We start from the raw sequence: 21,166 nt of genomic DNA, 5'->3' as shown, positions 1-21,166 counted from the left end.
AACATAATATGTTTTTCCCCAACAGCTGCCAAGCTTTCGGACTGCCACCAGTGTGGAGTATATTGCTGGCCTAACGGACACCATGTAACCATGACGTCGTGAGTTTTTAATCCACCTAAGTGTCTCCTTCCCTTTTGCCATAATTTGCATCTCTCCTCTGTTTGCGTAAAAAAAAATCTTTGAACTGAGTATGTGTCTGCAGTTGTGTGTGTATGGATATTAGCTGCATTCATGAATGTACTGTATGTGTAGGTGGGGCTGTGTGTAGGCCCGTCAGTAGATGGATTGTTTTGGGCTGTGACAGCAAGACAGTGGATTCACACAGACCCAGCACAGCATTATGGCAGTCAGCATCAAAGTCACAATAATTTTGTTTGTGTGTGTGTGTTCGGGGAGCATCTTTATTTCAAAGCTTCTTTTGTTTGGCTTTCATTATGATACTATGATGAATAATGTATGACAGAAATCTCTAAAGAGTTAATTTAAACATGAGACATCAGCTCTGGCACGACTGTGGGTTCTTACAACTTCTGTTTCCTATTATTTCATGTGCTTAGGTGAAGATGCTTTACAAAAAACGCTAAATCCTGCAAATGCCCTTCCTCTTTGGAAGACATTTGTGATTTGTCCTATGAGGTGGGTTTGATGGCTGCCCTGCCAGCACAGTGATTACTTGCACAAAGTGGGGCTGAAAAAGTGGAGAGCAATTTCATTCCAGCTTCACTCAGTAACACGTACTGCACAGTGATGTAATGACTATTTTGTTCATAAACGTTAGAGCCCCCCCACAACTTCTTACCTATATTATTATTATTATTATAGACGGGAATTACATTACATTACATTACATTACAGTCATTTAGCAGACGCTTTTATCCAAAGCGACTTACAGGAAGAATAGTTGCATGCTGTTTATAATATATAGTAATATATAATAATATATTTATGGGTATGTATTTCTTTGTTCTGTAATCAGCATTGGTTTATTTTGTTTATCATCTTGTGAGCCCTGCTATTTCCATGATTAATGGATCTTTCAGTTCTGGACACCTATACTTGATAGAAATTGATAGCAATGAATTCACAAAAAAGCGATGGAACTGAACCTGGCAATATTACTTTCTCATGTTGCACAAACTAACAGGGGCGGCTGTGGCGTAGTGGAGGGCAAGGTAGTTCTCCAATCAGAGGGTCGGTGGTTCGATACCCGGCTTCAGCAGTCGATGTGTCCTTGGGCAAGACACTTAACCCCAAGTTGCTCCTGAAGGCTTGCCATCGGTGTGGACTGGATGATGAATGTTAGTTAGAGTCTGATGGTGGCACCTTGATGGTAGCCTGTCATCAGTGTGTGAATGGGTGAATGATATGTAATATACTACTGACTGTAAGTCGCTTTGGATAAAAGCGTCTGCTAAACGACTGTAATGTAATGAGTATAACAGAGCCAGGCTGAATGATTTCATTTGATGATGAAATTTGAGTGTGTTATTCATAATATTAGCGTCCTTAAACAGTATGTTAGTGGATGCATTCCCAAAAAAAAGAAGAATCCTTTAACACATTTTAAGTTCACTGATGTACTTCTGCAACTCCTCCATGCCTAAAGGTATATTTGGGAGAGACACAGCTACTGTATGCAGCGGCATAAATACCACAGGGTTGCAAACCGCCTTTCATCTGGTTTGACTACTAAAACCCTCTCAATCGCTTTGGATAAAAGCGTCTGCTAAATGACTGTAATGTAATGTAATGTAAAAATATAATTGATTCCCTGTTAAACCACTATAGGGACCCTAAACACAGTCCTCAATTTGACCACATACTGCCACATAAAGCAATTTGTGAATATTAGGAATGTTGTTGAGCATCACACACACCATGACATTATCTGAAAAGGTGCAGGGCATTGTAAAAATGTGGGTTTTACATAAAAATAATAATGTTGGGGACCCCATGCTGTATGGAGCTGGACCAGTAGGGCCCCTCTCCTGCTGTCAGAGAGCCCAAACAGCTGCAGCCATGTTGGAAAAAGCTCAGTTCTCCAGCAGCAGTGGACACCGACTACCGGGCACGGCGCTGTTGAGGACAAAAACAGACAGTGAGAGGGGATCATAACGGAGAGACACAGCCACCAAGCCGGTTCTGCAAACAACAGCTCCACACACACACACACACATATATATATATATATACAATCCAAACGGAGTGGCTGGAAAAACAGGCCGGGTACGGAGAGTAGGTGCGGCTGGTCTCCAGGGCTGAAGTGGGTGAGTATTGATGGATGGGTGGATTACATGGGAATAGCCCACCGTTAGCTGAGCTAGCTTAGCATTAAAGGGGGCAACACACACACACAGACACAGACAATGGGGTTAACGCGAATGCAATACGCGGGGGTGTGTTTCTAGGAGCTGGTGGAGGGATTTAGGGTAAATCACATGGACTGAATGATGAGAAACATGGGTGATTTTGAAGCTGTGAAGTCATTTGTATTCCTCACAGACAGACAGTGGTGCAGTGGCCGAATCCACCCCTCTCTGCTCCCCCTGATGGGTGCAAAGGTCCATGCCAAAGAGGGGTTTGTGACCTGCAGAGCCAGCAAAACATCTGTGTTTTTTAATGAATTAAGTGTTGCTCAAACTGAGACTTTCTGTGTGCAAGCACCGGTCTGCAGCTGTTACTTAACCTGTGTTTTGGGTTGCTTTCTGTCAACCTCAATACTGTACACACTCATCTCTGTGGCAGGCCGAATGAATTACATTACATTACATTACAGTCATTTAGCAGACGCTTTTATCCAAAGCGACTTACAGTCAGTAGTATATTACATATCATTCACCCATTCACACACTGATGACAGGCTACCATCAAGGTGCCACCATCAGACTCTAACTAACATTCATGCAACATCCAGTCCACACCGATGGCAAGCCTTCAGGAGCAACTTGGGGTTAAGTGTCTTGCCCAAGGACACATCGACTGCCGAAGCCGGGTATCGAACCACCGACCCTCTGATTGGAGAACTACCTTGCTCTCCACTACGCCACAGCCGCCCCATGAATGTGTTGATATTTAAACCAGGCACCAAATCACCCCCTTTAGCATGCTTGGTGGGATTTAAGTCTTATTTATTTTTTTTAGGTGCAATTTCAACATTTGCAGAACTAATCATGGTGCTGTGTGTGATGTGATTTATCAGTTTATTTTGGGTTTCAGTGGTTTTGGTGTCAAAGCTGCCCTATCATGTCTCCTACAGATTTCTGCTTTCCATCCTTTTTCCCCATCTTGTTTCCTGCCTCTATGTGACTGTTGCCCTCTTTCACATCCCTGTGCACATCCCCTTGCAGCAGAACTGGAGGGTCAGGACCCTAAAGTCCTCAGACATTTTGACAATATTGTGGGCAAAAAACAGTGTTTGATATTGGATAGCAACTAGCTCAGAACATATTGGAGTCTTTATTCCTTGAATTCAAGCCCGACAATGCCAGTGTCTGCTCACTTTCCAGTTAATAAACTCAAGATGTGATTAAACTCCATTAATGATGGAGCATTATTTCTGTTAAAGAGATATGACAGTGTTTAGCGAATCATCAAGAAATTCAGCTTCCTGGCATTTTCATGAAGTCACTACCCTTCCAATGAATGAACACAATCACTCTGCAGTGTAGATAGTATTGGAAGTCTAGTTAATGTTTGCTTGATTGCATGTCCAGTCATTGCTGTGTGTCTGCAGTCAGATATATTAAAACCTGACTGGTGCATAGCAGTCATTTTGTGCCATCTGACCTGTGTGATTTAAATTCAAATGTCAGATTCTTGTTTACATATGAAGAATCTGTTTGTGGAAATCATCATTTTTATACACTTGTTATTCCCACAATAAATGAAGGAGCGCCTCTGTCTGTTTCTCCTTTCCTACCTACTCTTCCATTACTTCCACTAATCTGAAGAGGCAGGGATGTGGAAAGGAACATTGAGGATGTTGGATCAATCTTTACAGTCCTCTGTTTTCAGTCAGAAAAAGCTATAGATGGGAGTACTGGATAAGATGGGAAGCGAAGGCAGGAGTAGTGGGAGGAAGATTTAGGAATGAGAGCTTAGGAGAAGGAGGCAACGCTTTGGAAATGAAACTCAGCCCCCAGGTGTGTCAGTCTGAAACAATCAGTGGGCGGGTGTTTTCCCTCTCCTATAAGTGACAGCATACAGTACAACTAGGAAGTGGAGAGACAAAATAGGAACACACACACACCGGCGGCTGTGATTTAGCAGAGGTTCGGTCCTCTGTGTACCGACTGCCAACATGCAGTTCTGGGATTTCCTGGGCTGTACCAATGGAGGTATGAATGCGTGTAGTCATACTGATGGCTCGGGGAATGTGTTGGGCTGTGATTGGACTGGTGTATGGGTGCTCTGTGCTAGAGGGTCTGGCAGGCTGAGGGCTGGAAAGGAATTTGTGCTGCTCACCGCGGTGCAAGCAGTTGCATGTGAAAACCTTGCAAACAGGTAGAGTGTGGAGCACAAACAAAGACGCAGAAGGCTCTGATACAGTGTCCGCCTGCTTTGTTTCCTTTTGATAAACCTGGGTAGTTGTATCGGACAGCAGATTTGACATATTAATAAATTGGCACGAATTGTTTGTATCTGTTGTCCTGAATGTTTTGGGATTTTGCTCGCTAGGCTTGCCTTAATGAAAGGTGTGATATTAAATGTGTGCTATACATATGGAATAGTCATATTTGTTTTACTTGTTTACCTGCCATTCCATGTTTTTTATTATATGATTGGTGAACAATTTGGAATTCCCACAAACCTAAAGATGGAGTATAACAGCCACTACACTCATTATTATTATTATTGCTTCAATGATAACTTTCAATGATATCCTTACTGTGACTATCACTACCACTGCTACTGACACACTTCCTTGGCACTGGCACCTTTAAGTATGAAATACTGACTGACAGCTGTATTTTAACAACCTGCCAATTCATAGGAGTCACTTTAACTGTAGGTAAGATGAGCTTTGAATTTATCACCCATAAAGGTTATGGTTTTTTTTGGTGCCCTGACTATTCATTAAAATCATCCTGTGAATCTAAACCTTCATTCACATTAGCAGAAGAAGTCCAGATTTTAAGACTTGTATGTGGCTCACATCCGATTTTTCCGTTGTTTACCCAACAGAGAAAATTGCTTGAAATCCGATCTTGACTCTTTTGGGGCAACGACTTCTGGTCAGACCTGTACCGCAAAGAGTTAAACATCAGATTTCTGTTTTTGTATAAATGCAGCTAAACAACCACAGGCCACTGCTATCAAATGTCACTTTTCCTGCCCACAGGGCTATACGAACGGAGTGCAGCTGACAGCTGTTGTAGGTGGAGTTGTTAGTGGACAAATAAAAAATCAAACCAATGAAATGTCTCACAATTGATATTTAGAGGACGTATAAGACATGTTGAAACGTAAATAGCTCTAGCTTTAGTCACTGTGTTTACAGACCAACATCTTCGCTATAGAGTTGAATGCAGATGGTCCTCAGACATTGCGTTTGTGTCTGTAATAGTTAGCATATAAAACACACACACCCTCTTAATCTACAAAGGGTGTAAAACTCTGCCTTATGATCTCAGTTAAGTTGTGTCTTCTTGTGTCTTGCCTCAATTGTGGTTACTTTATTGTGCTATATTGAATTCCAGGACAGTTCTTCCCCCAACACCCATCCTGTGCCCCGGGCCATGTTTTCTGCTATTGCATAAATAACTATAGCTAAGATACCTGGTGGGTTGTGTCATATTCTTGCAGGGTTAGATGTTGGACGTATTTATACCTGTTGAGTCCATGATGTTGGAGCTATAGTTGTCATTTTTCGGGACAGCACTGCAGCAGAAGCTGTCTGTTAAAACCGGTGAAAGTCTGACTGGAAGCATGTTTTCCGGTTGTGTCATCATCAGCCTTCATCTATTTGCATCCAAAGCTCGCTGTATTGTTTAACTTATCCCATGTTGTCAGCAGCACTCGCCCTCAGATGCTGTGATTGTTTAATAACTTGCATTACACCTCATCAAAATGTACATTTGCTATTTGGATTAACATATGGTTCTGATGTCTAGATGTATCTTCAAAGCAATGAGTTAGGTTACACCGAGCAAGTTTGTGTGACATATTTGATACTCCCCTATATTTGACTAACCTTTAAGATAGGCAGTATCGAAAAAAAATCAATATCATAATAATTGGAACACCTGCCTCTAAAATCCATATGTAGCATGGGTGTGAATGACAGGCTGTCTAGTTGTTGATATTCAACACAATGGGCTGCATCGTAATGGAAATTCAAAATGAGCAGTTCAGAAATATGATTTAGAAATTAGATTATGATTCAAATTATGAACGGAATCCTATTATACAATTTTCATGATAGGCAATAATTTATGAATACCAATATTGTCCAGAACTAACCTCCCTTTTTTCTCCAAAATGTTTTCAGACGGCCAGTAAGTCATAAAAACCTTTTTTTCTACAGAAATGCATCTAAAATTTGTGTCTAGAGCAGCAGCCAGATGATTAAATAGCGGTCAAATATATTTCTACAGTACGGAAACACGAGCAGCAATAGATTCATTTCGTACATTTTTTCACTAAGAGGTTGTTTAAGTATGTTGGTGTAAAATGGAGTGAACCTTAAGTGTTTTGAAAGTAAGAACAGACATATTAATCCATGACTGGACAACTCTGGCTGTAAAATGTTAGCTTATATAACGGTTGTTTGAATCTTTTCAAATCATTTTTGTAGCTGGCATCAGACAGACTACTTCTAGGTAATTTATATAATTTAAAAACATACAGCAAAAACAGTGGGTGTCTGATCGGCAGATCCTTAAAAAATCAGTAACTGAAAGGATTCAGAGACTGTGGCTGATGCTTTTGTGGGACCCCAGGGACACAGTAGTTTGAATCTATGTATTTGTAAATATCTGAATATTAACTTTGGTGCAGTGCACTGCACTCGAAGGGACAGCCATAAAACAGCGTGTTAAAAGGCTTGTTTGTGTAAAACAAAAAAAACAAAATGAAAACTATAAATCAGTGATTTCATTTGAAAATAGGGAGGCATAAAGGGGGATCTAAGAGTGCATGGAGTGTTTATATAAAGCCTAAAACCTTGACTCTTCAAATAACATCACTCACAAACAAATCATTGTGTCGTTCTGTCTCATCATTCATTGTATGCACTTCATAAACAGATAAACATCATCATTTTCTTGAACAAACTAATCCTAGAATTACTTGAAATAGGAAAAATATGCAGCTCAGGATCCAATAGATTGTCCCAAGTTGGTAAATATCTTGATTTGTTAAGTTTAGTATCTAGTGAATATCTGTTGGATTTCTTTGGATTTCAGTCTGAGTTTTAGCTTTTCTTATCTTTAGTTGGTTTAATTAATCTAATGTTATGATGCATAACAATATTGTAATTGCATCAAGTCTTTGATCTAACATATAAAATGTAATTAAAAGAAGAATATATGATCCAGTTTCTTGTTGTTTGGAGGAAAATAATTGATGAAGGTGATTGATAATAGCTTGTTGATGAGCAGATTTGAGGGATCTTACAAGCTTTGTAAAGGATTTGTACTCTGTATTGCTGAACTCTTGATCCGTTTACGCTATGATTGATATATGAAATTTAGCATGCAGCTTCATTTGATAAGGAAATGAACCTCTAGGATGGCCTACGGTTAAGTTATTAATGCAGGTGCTTCAACAGACAAAAATGTTTTGGTGACTTCAGCTCATGTTAACGTTTCTTCTGCCAAACATAGAAGAATACAGATGTGAAAAAGGGGCGCTGGTGTGAATCAGACCATTCTCTGTCTTGCCTCCTTATCTCTGCAGTAGTCCCAATACTACAATAATGGTTTTATAGCTGCTACTTACAATGACAGCTAATTCATTAAAGCTGTAGCTGCTGCCGTGCTGACTTTATTCTACTCTCTGATGTTGCACTCACGGTGCGCCACTCTTCTGTTGTACTCCATTCTGACTGCTGATCAGCGCAGATGGGCTGCAAAAGGCAGTGGTTGTTTGTTTGATGAGAATGGAGTTGTGCAATGCTGTTAGCGTGGTGTCAACTCCAGCGTAGCCTCTGTAGTTTACAGCCAGAGGCAATAGTTTTCTATTCTTGAGAGAAAGAAAAAAGGCTGAGAGTGTGAGGGAGGAAATGTGAAAGAGTAGGAGGGATGAGCTCTGTGGAGTGTTTATGCAAGTGAATTTTTTTTCTAAGCAGTTTTAGTGACAGATGTCTCAGTGCAGTTTTAATAACATGTTCTAGTTTTGGGTCATTATTTGTGGATATGAAAGATTAAAGTTGGGTTGAAAGCGAGGTCATTACTGGCGCCATTGAGAAAATATCTTTGCGTAGAGGTTTGTTTGAAAGCAGAAAAGCACATTTTCTTTGACTGTTAAATGTGTGTGGTGACGTGCACGTTGTGGTACTTCTATAAGGTATTTAAACATTTAAATATACACTGGCACAGGCAGCTGTTTTGGGCAAATGCGTGGGGAATTTTCAAGGGCAGATTCATAAGTATATTTTTAACACAATTTCAATACATGCTTAAACCTTTTTTTATTGAATGCACTGCCACTCCTGGCTCAAACAAGCTTAGTGCCTCAATGTTACATTTATCAGCGGTGAATTTTACACTCAGAGTGAGGGAGAGGGAGAGTATTGCCAGGATTGGTGTTGTGTTGCTTTTGTTAAAAGTGTCCTACTTGTAGCCAACGTTTCGGACACATCTCTGCCAGGAACAAATTGGATTAAGTGAGTTAAGGAAATTGTGTGAAGTATCAGAACGCACACTGAACAGCAGTGAATCAGACCAGGTTAAAAGTAAAAACTGATATGTTATGCAGTTCATTATTGTAAGTTATCCAAAACTGTTTCCCAATGTTTTACTACATTCTTATCCTTACCTGATTTTTGATTTTGTGTGTAATTGCACTAGAAGAGTGAAAAATATCAGTGTTGATACAAAATTTACTTGAATTCAGAATATAATACTAATGGACTCTTGACTCACAAGGCCTTCCATGAAGGAAATTAAAGTGCCAGTGGGTTGTATTTCCGGGAATCTATTTGCAGAAATCAAATGTAATAATCATGACTGACATAACTTTCATTTGTATATAATCACCTGAAACTAAGAATCCTTGTTTTTTCTTTAACTTAGAATGAGCCCTTCATTTCTACAAAGGGAGCGGGTCCTCTTCACAGATTCCGACATCTTGCATGCCATGTTTCTACATTAGTCGGACAAACCAAACACTGGTTTGCACTCGGTGGCTCACGTTACCGCAGTCTTGAAAATGGAGGAGTTAGTGGAGGAGCGTTCAGTCGGTTGCAATCTGCAACTTCACCGCTAGATGCAATTAATACTACACATTGGCACTTTAGGAAGATATTCACAGTGTCCTATTCCATACTAAATGCTAATTGTATTCAGTATGTACTATATACTAATTCTCGTAGTATACTGTGTATTGCTGTAGTATACCGTTTTTTTCATGTAGTAAAAAACTGATACAAATGATGAATGTAAAAACACCTGTTAAAGGAAGTTGGTGATTGTAGCTTTTCAAGCAGCAATTTTACGAATGCATTTCCTGTACAAAATGTCCAAAAAAGTACATCAGTTATTTCATACAAAGAAGAAATGTATATATGGAAAAGATTTGATCTTACTGTAGATATTATACGACAAAGCCTTGGCATACTAATTAGGACCACAGTCATGTGCCTGTTGCTTAGTAACAGATCAGCGTTGCTTCAGAGTGTTGGACTTTTCATCATATTGCTCATTTTGTACTCATTTTTACGTGGGATGGTAAAGAGTGAGTAAAAGGATGGGATGGAGGAGTGGTGTGTAGAAGGTGACATGAAGGTGGCTATGAGGCAGATTTGAGAGTTGAATGAGGCCAGTGGGTGTAGTTATTACAGCATGACAGAGCAGATAACATATTCTGTCAAGTCATGAATCTCGCCTCGCTCCGACTGTCTGGAATGTAGCTTGTGTTAAATCCTCCTGATTCAGTCACTGGTTGGTCAGTGCTGACATGTAACGATGTGCTTAGTGTGATTAGAAGTAGACCCCTGTCAATCAAATAAACTTAGTTTTGTAATCAAATGGATTGAATAGTTGAACTTTCAAAGTGATGAAAGTCCTCTTTGTTGTGCAAGTTAGTTTCAGCATTTCTGTTGAATGTACAATTAATTATATAAACAACACATATTTATACTTTTGGCGAAAGAAAAATCTTACAGTGACTCCTACAGTACAGTTGCACCACCAATCGTGATGTAGTAAAGTGGCTCTCATTGATGCCATGACATAAACCATTACATGAAGGTACTTGTGAATACATCACTGTAACACTGTGTTATATACGCACGTAAGTAAAATCCTGTTTTTCTCTCTTTTCCCCCTCACCCTTTTTGTTCTAGATATTTCCAGAATAACATACTACGCTGGTGAGTATTTATTTATCATTGTTCAAATACTTTCTTTCAACTTTCTGTCAACTAATGTTAGAAATGTAATGTTTTGACTTGTGTGTAAATAAGTGTAATACCCACCACTAGATGATAACTAGTGCCCAGTGCATACCTTTAAGTTTGTGAGTGCAGTGTTTATGATTTTTTGCATCAAACTTGCATTGTAAAGGTCTCCTTTGCACCCTTATCAATTATTTCTTTGTTTTTGGTCAGAATTTGGTGCCTCATGTAATTGTTGATATGAACAGAAATAAACCACTTAATGGAAATCACAGTATCCACTCTTTGATTTCATCCTTCAAAAAGAACATTTTTCTTTTGTCTTAGTCGTGACTCACACTTGAAGAGAGCTGGTAGAGCAAAAATAATTGTATATGTATAGATAAGAGATTGTATGGCCCTTAGCACCAGTCTCTCTCCATGGCTGTTGCTAGGTAACAGTTGATTCTATGCTTTCAAGGAGGACGTTGTATATTTGGAGCTGAAAACATGTCATTCCTGTGAAGGACAGAAGCATGATTTACATTTCTTGACCTTAACTTTGGCTAGACGCCTGTGGGAGACGTGTTGCCAACATTGAGGTTAAGTTTGAGGTTAACTGAAACTTATAATGAGACGATGCTTTCTGACTTTGCTAGAAATGAGCATGGCACACAGTGTACAGACTCGGTATACTGAACATCTGTAGCACATAACAGCACTGAGAATACTCAGTACTGCTGATAAGGATCACAACCTTTTAGGGGAGAGAATACTGAACATAACATTCATCCTCTGTAACTCTATATAGACATGATTTATATCATGCTATAATTTTAAGTGGTGATAAGACTCAAATCACAAAGACAGATCCGTAGTCATGGTTCACAAGTTGGCTTGGGCATTTAGGCACCACATGTGGTTTCAATCTAGTAAATTAAGCAAAACTAAGGCTACATAACTGATATTAGGATAAGAAAATTACAGAATTAATTTATGAAATAAAAATACAAACAGACAGCGTATTTTGTCTTCATCATTTAATATTGTTGTTCTTGTGTCTGATCTAGTTTTTGTGTACATACTGGTGTATTGGTGCTGAGCTCAATTTATGGCACAAACATTAAATCATTTTGTTATTGTTGACAGTTCAGATTGTTCATCAGACTGCTTTTTGTTTCCCTATTGCCAACCACATTGGTTTCTTTTTAACATGAGCAAGATTGTACCCCAACCTTATGCTGGGGTTATAACTATACAACTGTAACTATGATGACAAAGGTCACCGAACATTAACTATTGCAGTGTCTTATCATAAAACGCATTTATTTTTCCAACTGTGATTTGTAATTTTAAGGCACTGACAAATGATGTTGTCCTGCTTATAGGTACGTCGGGTCACAAAACACTTATATGTGTTGCTCTAAAGGGCATTTCCAAACATTGTATTTTGTCTTTTCATTTGGAGGACTTATTCTGAATAATTAAATATATACCTACATGCTCTACATCAGTTTGTGTCACAAACAGATAACAATAAGTTTGTTGTCAGTGTTTTGCAGCTGGAAGATCAGCTTGAAAGTGTTCATATTCATCTCGTGCTCTGGCACGTCAGAGGCATTGAATGTCAGATTGCTTTATTGCTATTGAAGAGCTGGCATGCTGCAGGAGCAGATGAAATATGTTTGGAGAGGAGGAGAGACAACAGAGAGTGAGGACAGAGGGCAGCAGAGATCTGCTGAGCAGTACAGACAGACAGACAGACAAACCAGGGGGGCGAATAATGAAAACGAAGGAGAAAGGGAAACAAACGGGTCAAACAGTGGAATTTATGTTTTCAGTGGCTAAACTTTAATCCTGGTAAAACCTTGTGTGTGTGTTTGTGTTCATACCTTCCTGTTTATTAGTTACAGTGCTGATTAAGAGTATGATTCCAAAAGCATATTTATAAGTACTGTCAAATCAGGCAGTGTGCGTACTTTCCACTGCATCAAGTCTCAATTACAGTATTTTCTCTTCCCGTCTTTTTCCTTCTCTGACACACACACACACACACACACACACACACACACACACACACACACACACACACACACACACACACACACACACCCTCCCTACTTCTGCCTGGTGGCGTTTTTGCAGCGTGGTCACAGCAGCCTGTACCAAACACAGCAGAGGAGAAACATTTGGCTCCCACACTCACTTTTCATATTTTGCGCACACGCTCCTTTTAACTTAGCTTACACACTCTTTCCCACATACACACACACACACACACACACACACACACACACACACACACACACACACGCACGCACAATCCCCTGCCTGCTTAGTCACATACACACACACACGCTCTTGTATACGCACAGCCTCTCTCTTGCTTCCACACATAACTCCCTCACTGTATAGCCTCTTTGGTGCACTCATTTCGTCTGCTCAAGGATTGCCCTGGATGTACAGTGTGTGTGTTTGGCTGCGGCAGTGTGTGCGTGTGTGTAAGAGAGAGAAATTGGGATGATGTTGTGATCTAGTTGCCCTTCCGCTGCTCCAGGCTTCGAAACGGATTTACTTATTTTTTCTCTAACCAACTCCTGCAACATCAATTTATCTTCATAGTCCTTTTCCCATCCTGCCTCATATGTATTTAGGCTTTTCTGAATCCTTTTTTATTCATTTTTGACTCCATTTTTCCCTTCAGGTCGCTGTCACTTTATGTTTCTCTCTGACATCAGACACCTGCTTTGGCCCGTTTAACTCCTGCGGCTCGGAGCATTGTGGGGAAAGCTTTCGAGGACGGGAGGCTCAGCTTCTCCCTGGGGTTTCTCCACCTTCTCTCTTCATTCCTCTCTCTTTATTTCTTCATCTTTTTCATTCTGATCCACATTTTCTTGTTAATTCTTTCTTTTTTTGATCATTCTGTTGTCCTTCAACTCTTCTTTTAGTCCCTGTCTCTTCTTTCTTCTTTTACCTTCATCCTTCTTCCTCTTGCTTTCCTTTTTTCCCTCCTGCGTCGGTCACTTTACCTTCCTCTCCTTCACTATGCTCCATTTTTCTACACCCCTCTTTGACCTACATTGACGTCTATTTCTTTGCTAATGCCAGTTTCTCTTTTCGTCTTTCTCTCATCCGTCTAACCATCTCCTTTGGACAATATTTTGGATTTATAGAACAAAACTACTACCTTTCTTGTAAAAGGATACTTTTCCACAGTAATTATATAGAGTCCTACTTTGCCAGCAAGCGATGTCTGTGTTATTTTGTAACCTGGATGTTTGACATACAATGCCAAACCATGTGACTTAAGATTTACAGCTGCAGGAAGCCGACTTCTTTGAATTTCACATCAAGGATTGATTAATTGGATCAGCAGCACCGCACCGAAGAGGAGAATTTGATATTTTGTTAGGATTTATTGGACCGCAGGACGGCCTAATGGGTAGAAAAATAATCCCCCAGCCACAGAAGACCAGCTTGAATGTCTGTTTTGAGTGTCCTCGAGCAACTAACTGAATCCTCCCCACCCACAAGGGCTCTAGCTCCCTGAATTGAAGGAGGAAAAAAATAAAAAAAACTTGCTTACAGGGATCATTGCATATCACATTGCACAATGGTAGCTGTAGTTTTTGGGGTTAAAGGTCATGACATGAATTGGACGGATTGATTACTAAGACCTGGACCCCGAGCCACTTCCTCAAGTCCTGAAGTAATGCGTGTATCAGCAAGCTTTAAGAGAGAGTGACTGGCAGTCTTGTGATCAGTAGCTTGGATTACCATACCAGATACTCTACTTCCAGTTTTTATCATCTCTCAGTTGTTTTAGCATTTGTTTGTTTTTTGTTGAAGAAGAAGGTCTGACTTCTAGATTAGGAGCTGAATCAGACCTTCATCTCTGCTATTCAAATCAACTGGACTTGGACCCTGATGGTAGATGTTGATTGAGTGGCTGCTATAGCATAAACGGTAACGGACTGGTATATTCTCTGCCTCCTGTGGGGATACTTGCTGTGTCATCAAATTGTACAGTACAAAGGATATTTGACATCCTCTGTTTCCTCTTGCTGGGCTCTTTTCTTCTCTGAGGTTACTTACAGCCCTGGGACACTGGCTTTGATTGATTTTTTTCTTTTTCTATTGAGTTTCCTGTGGCTATCTTGTGAGGTGGCTAAAAGTTAAACAGTGGATATTATAACCCCTGTAACCAAGGACAGTCACCAGCACAGGAGGTCTCAATTTCAAACTTTTTTGTTGACATTTCAAGATACCCCTATTTGCGTTTCCTTGGCTTTTTCAAATTGATATACCAGAATTTTTTCATAGTTATGGAAAGCCAGGTTAGGATCCGGTCCTAGTCCTAGGCTCTATGCTGTTTTCGGGGCCCAGCAGGTTTGTCTGGGCCCTGTGGCCAGACCTTGAACAGTCCCCCCAACAAAACAAATGGAGAACAGCGGCTGCATCCCTCTCTGCTGGAGCAAGGGGGCCTGCATCTACGCACAGCTCCCCCTACCAAGTAGGTACCAATAGGTGTATTAATCAACAAGCCATATTGTGTACCAACAAATACACGGTGTAGTTTGAAATGTTCTTGTGAATTTAACTAAATCCTTATGATTCACAGCTATATCCTATTCTGTTAAACATGCATTATTTAATTCGGCTGGTTGGATTTTCATAACTGAGCTATGTTTTCTGCTTCATGAAGTCTGAAAATAGACCGATTCGTGTTTTTCATCAACCTCAGATTTTAATTGTTGCATCACAAGACACCTAAATTCTGTCCTCTGTTTCACCTGCCTGTCATCATTTCTAACAGATGAGGTCCAGTTGCAGTCATAACTAAGAATTCATAACCAACTTTAACTTCAGGAGCTCCTTGTTAGCGCTGAATTATGAACACAGGCACAGTGAAGTGCTGCATGACCAGCTGTCAGTGTCCAATGAATGAGTAACGTGTTAGTCTATAGAGCTTCATTTTTACAGCACTTGAGATAATAATGAATTGAATTGCAACAATTTTCCGCTTTTTGTTTGAAAAACCAACTAAACTCTTATCAGTTAATTTGCCCGGGTTACAGTTGTACTGAGCTGTAATTAGGTTGGTGAATACGAGTGTATGGGGGGATGGTGGTTATGAGTTACCCTGGTAGATCTGACATCACTGGAACAGCTCAGTGCATACACAAACACACACACACACACACACACACACACACACACACACACACACACACACACACACACACACACACACACACACACACACACTTAGTGCTGGACCTTTGTTTTTCTTTTTAGTTGGGTCACCATCGAAAAGCATTGTATTTATATGGACCCAGAACTATAGATATCTATGTTTAAACAAATTTTTGAACATATTCATGCATATAGATATACAACCAATGTTTATACTTTTTTGTCTTTGTCCCCTTGTATAGATAATGCACATCCCTGGGAGAGGAGAGAGTGTAGTAGTGTGGGGGGAGGGGGTAGAGGAAATGATTTGAGGATGAGAGAAAGATGAGAGGGAGGAAGGAAGTAAGGGAGTTGGTTCAATAGGACAGAGGATCAAATGGAGATGTGAAGGCAGGAACTAAAAGGTTTGTGAGCATGAGAGATGAGTGACTGGAGGAGATTAAGCGAGGGGAGGAAGAAAAGAGTTGCAGATGAAGGGGGTAAAGGATGGAGAAAAAAGGATACAGGGAGTTTGGCATGTGAGGCGGGAAAAAGAAAGAAAAGATGAAGGCTTTGGAAAGAATAAAGACATAAAGACGGGGATAAATATGAAGAATAAAGAAAAAAGAGAGGGATGGTGAAAAAAGACAGAGAGACCCAGGCTCCCCCAGGATTGTGCTAACCCCAGTAACCCAGATACCAGTTAGACGAGAAGATAAACCGTCCTTCAGCTGCTGCTACGGGACAGCTCAACCTTCTGTGGTTTTATAGGCTGACTGTCAGTCACCAGAGCCCCACTGTGAGAGGGGGTGATGGGCCTGGCAGCCGCTCGCTCCCCTCCTGGCTGCCTGCATGGCCTAGTTGATTTGGATATTTCTCTATTTGAATGTGTGAGGGCATGCATGTGGGGATTTAGGGCAGGTATGTTGAGTAGAAATTGGTGCAGTGAGAAATAGCTTAATTTGTCCTTTGCTGTGTAGTGACCTTTTTAAAAAAATATTATGTATTATGAGATATGTATTTTGTAGTTCCCAAAAACTTTTTTTTTTTTACAAGCTAAAAAATCCAATAACTAAAGGACAGCCTTTTATAATTTAAAGACGTTTATGGTCTACAGGGTGTATGTAAATTGTTTATTTTGATGGCATAATGCACTGCGGTGTAACATCCAACTTGAAAGACCCAGGTGTAAGATCTTTACATGCTGGATAATATAAAAATCTGTAAAGATGATGGAAGCATTTGTTCTTTACCACAAACTGATGCTTTGGCTTTATGTCCACTATTCCAAATATTTTGAGGACAAACAGAAAAACCACGACTTTTTCTTTGTCAAAGGCAATTAAACAAACCATCAAACTGTATCTACTCACTGGTGTTTTCTTCAGCCTAACCTTTAGTACTGTACATTAATTCAGTCGTATACTGGTTTGTTGCTTCAGTCTTAAAAGGTTACTGTATATTAACAAAAACATCTTTTGATAAATGCTGCTGAAAAGAAGGTAAACATACTTCATTTGCTGGTTATGTTTGCTTTAACAGTAGCATAAAGGAGTTGTATGAATAGACCAAGGCAGCTTTGTAGGTTGCCTGCTTTCTTAATAGGATTTCATCAAGCTGTATGTAGTATTTAGGTTAAGGTTATGTGTGTGTGTGTGATTTTGTGTCACTATTGTGTTATGTCTCAGTGCATACACTGGGGTGTTACAACAATGTAGTGCTTAATATCTAATCTGATTACTGACTGACCGAGTGAGCAGCAGCAGATGGCTGACTGTGGTTTGTGACTCTTTACCTCTTCTGGTGCAACTGCTTCTATTTAAAAAACAGTTGCAGTCAAAATTATGCCCTCAATACATTTTTTAGCGTGCCCCTCTCAGAAGACTCGGCATGAAGGCTAACAGAGTAGCTGTTGTATCAACAGAAGGTCTGTTGTATGTATCACAGCTCGTGTATATTCCGGACATGGTTTTGATATTGTTCCATTATTAACCTTCAATAGTAAGCACACAGTACACAGAGGTGTACTTCATTTTTAAGTCATGTGGTCCGATTATCAGTTACACCATGTACAAATAACACCCAAAAATGATGATGTCATTACTCTGACATCAACCAAACACAAAACCTGGTGTCTGCTGTCAAACAATACACTAAAATTACATGACAGTAAAGCAATAACATGATGTTATAGCTACAACAGAATGTTAATATGTGAGATATCTGAGGTAGCTGGGTTTGGAATACTTTAATAAATCAGTAATCAGGAAGTATGTTTTTTCTTATCTTTGTTAAAAAGAAATTGGGAGAGTTGTAATGTGTACCTGTATAGTTTATTGTAACTCTCTAGTAAATATAGTGCCAACATGAGTGCTGAGGGTTTTCATAGTTCAAACTTCCTCCCCTTTCAAATACAGTCAATCTTTACTGAGCTTGTTCAAAAAACATAATTCAATGTGAGGTGTAGTTCACGAAGCTTTGTAATTTGAAACATTCCCAAGAAATACACAGAGCTAATCTGTCTCTGCCTTCTTAGAAACCTTAAAATCTCTGCAGCCATTGAGGTAACAGAGGACTATACATGATTTCCACTGCACAACCCCACTGGCCGTATCTTTTAATATTTTTACCAGGTAAACCGGGTAAGTAGTTATTAGTAAGTCAGTTAGTATTGTTACAAAGAAATTATATAGTAATATATTTGGATAATAGCAGCAGTGCACTGTTTAGGGATTGTAACAAACCACCTAATAATCAAGTAGTATCATAGCCACAGTGATAATGTTTTAATTGGATGATGTTATTAATACTGTAAGAAGGACATTTGTAACCTGATCTTCACTAATCTGTTATATTACAGCCCTGAGGGGTCTGTTGAGTATGAAGCCATGCTTGTGGCCATTATACACTAATTACAGATAGGATGAGCTCATTAAACCTACAGAAAAATACACACAGTGGACTTCTTCATCTGCTGAACCAAATCACTGTCAACTTTCACTCTTGTCCCTGCTCTTTTCAGAACACACCTAGACATTTTAGCTTGTAACCAACAATTGTCATCTTGCTGTTTTTTTTTTTTTAAACTGCAGAGACTAAATAATGTAACATAACCTAGTACAGTATAATGCAGTATAACCTAGGCAGCGTCTTCACTTCTTTTATTTTATCTTAAGGAATTATTTTCCTCAGTCACTGGACTGTGTGTACAGGTTATGGCAGTGAAAACATAACTTTCTATTTAAGATTAAATACTTGGAGGAATAAAACATTTTATTGGGAAGGAAATATTTCCCTTTTCTTTATTTTTTTTACAGGTGCGTAGAAAGAAAATACTTTCAGGCTTTTTATATACAAAAGATTTAAAAAAAAAAATCAGTATTTCAATCCAGCAAAGATCTTCCCTAAGATCTATCAAACAACAACGTGTTCATGAACAGTTTATCACTGGAAAATTAAGTAGAAGTGCGATAACAAATGATTGAGGGCACTTAAACAACAACACAAGGTTAATAATACCATAAAAGTTGAATAATATGAAGAAAATAAGTAAAAGGATTTCATGTCATAAGAATCACGAAGTAAAGACTCCAAAAAGGAAAACTAGTGCAATGCCTCTCTATAGACACAGGATGTAATAATGTGCATTGGACACACGCACACACACACTAATGATACAGCAGATTCTTACAAGAGAATGCTGAGTCAAATTATTATATACATAATGTCCTCCTGTCCTCCTCTACACTTCTGATGCAGTCATTGTACACACACACACACACACACACACACACACACACACACACACACACACACACACACACACACACACACACACACACACACACGTATATCAGCGTGTGTCTTTGAAGAGGCAACTCTAGGTCAAGCTGTCAAAAGTGCTGAACCAACTTTCTCTGGATCAGTCTCCTTGTTTCTTTCTTCCTTTTTTCCCCAGTATGAAGTGATCTGACCGTGACCTGAACACAACACAGAAAAATGCTGAATGTAGTGATGTGATGTTAACAGTAATGCTTTCTGTGCTTGCCACAGGCTGTTTTAGAACAGCACTGAAACAACCAGGGTCGACAGTAACAGTAACTGAAAACGCAGTTTGTCAGTTGGATTTATTGTCTCCATATTCAGTTGATTAAATTAGGCATTGAATATAAGTAAGTTGATCTTTCAACCCTGACTAACATGGTAGTTGATGAAGCAGATCACAGTTTTAGAAAGATCTTTTGGAAAAATATTTAGTTGTAGATTACATTCCCAATACTGGAAGTGAGCCATGAAATTAACCAGTCAATCAGATTCGGTTTACTTCTCTTTTGTCACCATAAGAAAAAGCCACAGATATACGGAAAAAATTAAGGCCTTTCACTTTCTATACACCATATTCATGTGATAAGCAGTAAAAAAATGAACGCCAATGACAAAGTTCTGTTTAGCAAGCTGTTTTAGACCGTACTTGGCATGAATCGCAGTATAATAGCAAAAAACTATGACAGATTGTGCCGTTCACCAACCATACTTTAATATCTCACGTTTTGCACTTCCACATATCACTGTAAACGCAGCGTAGTATCAGCATGCATATAGGAAAGTCCTCAGCCTTCTTTGTCATGCTGTCACTCGTGATTACACCACCCTCTCAGTTGATGCCACGCCCCAACGCCAGATAAAGGCCATAAGTCTGAAACTGAAAAAATACCATCTGAAACTGAAAAAAAGATTTGAAACTGTTAAAATCTCAATTATATCTCGAGTATGCAACTGAAAACTATAAGACCTCAAATATAAAAATATATATGAAAGTGAAAAAGATTTAACCCCCCCAAAATGTTCCTACACTTATTTATAGTTTGAATACATTGTTTGTAAAGTTCAAGACCCAGCTGAAACCAGTCAATGTAGTGATGATGACTCAACAAAGCCTGCAGGGATATCCAGGAAGTGACAGTATGACACAGGAAGCTTCAGAGTTTGGGTCTCGCACATGGACAAGATGTGTTTAGATTAACATATATTAAAAACAACCTTTTAAAGAGGGTAAATACCATACAGTCTATGGTAATTACTCGAAAGAGAGAGTATTCCTGATGTAGTCTCATACAGTGGTAAATAATAAATGTGAAGCAAGCTATTGTTTAGTAACAATTCAAAACTAAGTTTCATTTTTTACTGCTTTTCAAAATACGACATCTTGTGATTATGTGTTTATCTGTAAGCTCATCATGAAGAATATGTCAGTAAGAATTCATCTTGCGTTTGGGCTACAGCCCACCTACAGCCACTACTCTTAAAGCTTCTACCTGATTACAGCCACTGCCATTGATCACCAGTATGTCCACAACAACTTACTAATCCTCCCAGAGCAGATCTTAGCATGTCAAGACAGAATTTAGAAACCACCAGATTTGAAACTGTAGTCTAGCCGCCATGCAACTGGTT

The 21,166-nt window shown here is 39.4% G+C and overlaps 1 protein-coding gene across 2 annotated transcripts in view; it reads left to right on the top strand.

Moving 5' to 3' along the window:
• The first annotated feature begins 2,127 nt into the window (after positions 1-2,127).
• LOC129109785 (focal adhesion kinase 1-like) overlaps positions 2,128-21,166 on the top strand; it is a 60,367-nt gene continuing 41,328 nt past the window's right edge. For both annotated transcript variants that reach the window (XM_054621918.1, XM_054621917.1), the window contains exons 1-2: positions 2,128-2,267; positions 10,508-10,534. The gene's annotated coding sequence lies outside the window, so the exon portion shown is untranslated. The remainder of the gene's footprint in view (positions 2,268-10,507; positions 10,535-21,166) is intronic.

The sequence above is a fragment of the Anoplopoma fimbria genome, chromosome 20, assembly GCF_027596085.1.
Source record: "Anoplopoma fimbria isolate UVic2021 breed Golden Eagle Sablefish chromosome 20, Afim_UVic_2022, whole genome shotgun sequence".
NCBI classification, from domain to species: domain Eukaryota; kingdom Metazoa; phylum Chordata; class Actinopteri; order Perciformes; family Anoplopomatidae; genus Anoplopoma; species Anoplopoma fimbria.
The sequence above is the reverse complement of the archived record's forward strand: the minus strand, read 5'-3'. Positions and strand labels throughout refer to the sequence as shown.